The following is a 5,388-nucleotide window of genomic DNA, read 5'->3' on the forward strand; positions in this document are numbered from 1 at the left end:
AGCGGCAGAACCGCTAACACCAGGTGAGGACGCACCAGCCGAGGCTGGTGCACCTCTGGTCCCCGTCGTCTTCTTCTTTGCAGAAGAAGAGACGGGCCCCGTTCCCGAAGGAACAGGAGGACCAGCAGAAGAGCTCCCCGACTCGCCTGTGCGAGCCGGGCCCTTAGAAGATCCCGAAGGAGTCTTCTTAGGGGGGAGGAGGCAGCCTTCTTCTTCTTCGCTGTTTAGCCTTAAAAGTTCGAAGGGAAGAGGAGGCAGCAGACGACGAAGAAGACGACGAAGACGACGACGACATCTCCTCTTCTTCTTCGCCAGGCTCCGCAGGACAGACGTCAGGTCTTCCATCCAGGAGGGAGCCGGGGCAGTTGCCGAAGCAACAGGGCCCGACTGCACCTGTCCGGAAAGACCTGAGACTGTGACAGCACCACCAACAGCAGGAACAACAGGAACAGCAGGAACATCATGCGCGTTATCTGAAAGGGAATGAGCAGCAGGGACAGCAACAGGTACGGCAGGCACAGCAGGTACCACAGGAGAGCCAGGCGTCCTGTCGGCAGCTACCGTCATCCTCGGCACTGGCGGCAGGTCCAGGGGGTACTCTTGGGGAGGGGCAGCGGAAGTCCGGGGTCGGCAATACAAAGAACCCAGGTGGCGGTGGCACCGTCCTCTTTGGTACGGCAGCAATCGGTTTTTGTATTGCAGCCGTGGGTGTCACCGACATTACTGTGGTGTATACACCAAGTGCGGTGGCATCTCATATGCTGGTGTAGATATTGTTGGTGGTAGTAGTGGTTACCGTACCATGAGTGACCACTGCCGACTCCGCAACCGCTGAATCAAACCCCTGTATGCTAGGCACTCCCTGCAGTCCCAGCGACTCCCACACCTGTCCCAGGTCGTCCTTCGCTGATGGCACACCTGCGGAAGCAACAGTCGGGTTAGTTAGAGGGGTTTCCTCACGCCTGGGGGGAGAAGAACCCCACCCAGAGCGGACGGAAGACCCCGAGTACAACTGGACGTCCGGGTAGCGGGCGCCCTCCTCCACACTCGACGATCGAGAGAGGAGAAGGACTCCGCTACCCCCCCCAAGCAGGGGAAGGCGCGAAACGTGGGGGCTGGCCGGGGGTGGGGGCAGGAAAAGAGCGAAGTGTCCGTTACCAAAGGAGTCACTGGACTTTCCGATGACTTCTTTGGCGGCCTAAGTCTCTTCCTGCCCTCGTACAGAACCCACTGCGCCTCGGACCAATGCATACATGTTACACATGGCTCGTTGCGGGAGCATTCTCGCCCCCGACAACGAGTACAAACTTCGTGTGGATCCACATCCACAAATGATCTGAATCCGCCGCATCTACGCCCCTCCAGCCCGGGGTACACTCTACGGGCGACTGGGGGGCGCAGCGAAATCTCCATTTCTTGATCACTCATTATTTCAATGAAAAAAGAAATGCCAAAGTACTTACAAACATATACTCTCAATCACACTAGGAAAAAGAGGGCTGATACGCAAAGCAAACGACAAAGCGGGCAGAGCGATGACGAGCACGTCCTATCCTCACACGGCCGAAAGCAAAAGTGATTTGTTTACCTCCCAGTCGCGCGGCGCGCGACGATCGGACAAGCAGTTAACTACCGTTCTCCCCTTGTTCGAAGCTTACGACCGTTCCAGCTGCCGCTAGCTACTTCCTATTGTTAAAGGACCGATGGTTTGTATTACGTATCGGAACAAATCCGAACAACACCTACTGCATGTGATGTGAGGGTCTGTCTCTGACAAAGCCAAAAAACGAGAACACGGGAACCCAGTAACTCCGGGGTACATACGCTGATGCCGAGAAGGAGCAGAAGAATCCATAATACCAGGTAAAAACACACACACACACTAAAGGAAACGAAACGGGCAATGAACCAGGAAAAGGCCAAGAAAGGAAAAAACACAACTCTCGCCCAGGTGGTTAAGAAAAGACTGGCGTAGATGATCGGCGTTTGACCACTCTTCAACCGATCTACGCATGCGTTGCCAGATATCACAAGATTCCTTGCTTTCATCTGCTTTTTAACTGGATCCAGCTAGGCGCTAGAAATTAACCTATTGTTAAGACTGAGGGTTTGTTCGCGTATGAACAATACCTTACTAACAATAATATATCGTACCTGTATCTGCTGTATACTTTGTCCATCTTGGTTTCCAATAAATAAAAACACTTGAAATGATGTAAGACATAAGTAGAGCTATAAGCCAAAGCCATCTGAAAGGATAAACCAAATATATATACATAGTAGATACATACATATTTAAAATCCATAAATACTTGACACACACACACACACACACATATATATATATATATATATATATATATATATTATATATATATATATATATATATATATATATATATATATATATATATATAGGAGAAACGCATTTGTTCAACCCCATAAGGAGGAATAACCAATGTATAAAATTTCTGATGCTGAAAATACTAACAATATCAATTTTAAAAAATATGGAATATCTAGTAGCCTCACCAGTTACACACACTTTTTTTCTTCTGGAGTGCACCGTACAGTGCTTTAAGCTCCATTATGCTACTACAATTCTTGAGCTAGTGCCAGACCAGTTACAAAACCGATATATACTGAATGATGAAGCAGGTTCAGCCCACAAGGTAATAGTCACCATGCAACTCCTGTTACTGAATCAAATTTCTAACCATTTCAAATACCATATGCAAGGGGGCAAGGGTTCCCTTACAGGAAGACGGCGCAAGTTTCACCTTCTTAAATCTCTCTTTTATTGCACCTGTTGCCCTGTTTAACATAAGCAAAGCATCAGAAAGCAAATAGATCACATTTATTGCCTAAAAAATATTTACAGCAAAAGTTTTGATATTACCTTTGTTTTGTTTGTATAGTGTTTTTACACTGCATGGAACCAGTGGTTATTCAGCAACTGGACCAACGGCTTTACATGACTTCTGAACCACGTCAAGAGTGAACTTCTATCACCAGAAATGCACACCTCTAACCCCTCAGTGGAGAATCAAACTCGTGGCCACCAAGGCAGCAGGCCAAGACCATACCGATCACCCCACTGAGGCGCTGAAATTACCTATGAACAGTACCTCTTTTTTGCAAAGAATACTTGTAAGCTCAGTGGTAATGTCCTATCCATATAGTATAGCTTTCACTGTCATGCCACCGAAACCATTCAATTTTTTTATATCAGGTTTTCTCTATATAGTGTTAATACATCAGGCTAGTTTTGCCCTCTCTAGCTTCCATCTTGAGCACTTTGTAGGCCTCCATGCCAGTGCTACATACAGAGGCACAAGTCTTACATAACACAATATGTATTACAAATGACATGTGGCTCCCTTGCCTATCAGTAGTACATCACTCTCGTTTGAACTATTTCTAGGTAGACTTTTTTTCCCTTTTCCTTTTTTTTCTCTACCTTCTAAACTCTGGCATTAAACTATCATGTCAGAAATTATCTTTATGGCCTCTTAAAGTATGCCCTTCAACTTTTATCACTTTATGTGCCTGCAGCCCCGAGCATCTCCAGTGATACCATAAGTTACTTTGATACACAGAATAACAACTGGCTTTAAACCATGGCCATTGCATCTAGACTGTACCACTTCATTTGCCTCTCTGCTAATCTGAAGTACTGCTTATATTTATTTTCAATTTTCTTTTTATTTTACTCTCCCTTTCCTAAAGATCTCAAGGGGGCAAGGGTTCCCTTACAGGAAGACGGCGCAAGTTTCACCTTCTTAAATCTCTCTTTTATTATTCACCTGTTGCCCTGTTTAACATAAGCAAAGCATCAGAAAGCAAATAGATCACATTTATTGCCTAAAAAATATTTACAGCAAAAGTTTTGATATTACCTTTGTTTTGTTTGTATAGTGTTTTTACACTGCATGGAACCAGTGGTTATTCAGCAACTGGACCAACGGCTTTACATGACTTCTGAACCACGTCAAGAGTGAACTTCTATCACCAGAAATGCACACCTCTAACCCCTCAGTGGAGAATCAAACTCTTGGCCACCAAGGCAGCAGGCCAAGACCATACCGATCACCCCACTGAGGCGCTGAAATTACCTATGAACAGTACCTCTTTTTTGCAAAGAATACTTGTAAGCTCAGTGGTAATGTCCTATCCATATAGTATAGCTTTCACTGTCATGCCACCGAAACCATTCAATTTTTTTATATCAGGTTTTCTCTATATAGTGTTAATACATCAGGCTAGTTTTGCCCTCTCTAGCTTCCATCTTGAGCACTTTGTAGGCCTCCATACCAGTGCTACATACAGAGGCACAAGTCTTACATAACACAATATGTATTACAAATGACATGTGGCTCCCTTGCCTATCAGTAGTACATCACTCTCGTTTGAACTATTTCTAGGTAGACTTTTTTTTCCCTTTTCCTTTTTTTTCTCTACCTTCTAAACTCTGGCATTAAACTATCATGTCAGAAATTATCTTTATGGCCTCTTAAAGTATGCCCTTCAACTTTTATCACTTTATGTGCCTGCAGCCCCGAGCATCTCCAGTGATACCATAAGTTACTTTGATACACAGAATAACAACTGGCTTTAAACCATGGCCATTGCATCTAGACTGTACCACTTCATTTGCCTCTCTGCTAATCTGAAGTACTGCTTATATTTATTTTCAATTTTCTTTTTATTTTACTCTCCCTTTCCTAAAGATCTCAAACCTCTCTCCTCTATTTTTACTGTTAAAACACCACGTCAACTCCATACAGCTGATATCACTTCACTTATGCACTATACTTTGTATCCCTCCTTTACTGTGATAAGCAGTAGGGTTCAGTAAAAAAAATTTATCTGAAACTCTACTAACATAATATAATAGCTACTATCATAACTCCTGATCCTGTACAGTGATACATTATGCAAAATTTTTACTAAGTCTTTCTGATCCTGTACCTTATGATTTTGCAATTCCCAGCTAATTGCTTGTTTTAGTTCCAAGCTGCATTCCTTCTCAAGATTTCAAACATCAGACAGAACTTCTTCTAGCATGGTATTTCACCCAGAGTTCCCTTGATATATAAACTGGCTTTGTTGTTATTTTCCTGGTGCGAAAATGAACCGAAAAACAAAATCATTCACTTTACATAACCTCAACCTTTTGTCTTGCATCTCCATCCTTTCTTTCATATGAAGAATCAACTTTTCCTTCAAATGCTATCTCAACAATGACGTTTCTTTTCGTCCCATTTTATATCTTTTGTTTCAATACATTCTGTTCCACTCATCAATGTCATACCAATTACATACATATAAAAACAAAGTCTGCTCTGAGGCAGACAACAGATGTAACTAAGGATATATAAATACTCA

Source organism: Macrobrachium nipponense, chromosome 34 (genome assembly GCF_015104395.2).
Source record: "Macrobrachium nipponense isolate FS-2020 chromosome 34, ASM1510439v2, whole genome shotgun sequence".
Lineage (NCBI taxonomy): Eukaryota > Metazoa > Arthropoda > Malacostraca > Decapoda > Palaemonidae > Macrobrachium > Macrobrachium nipponense.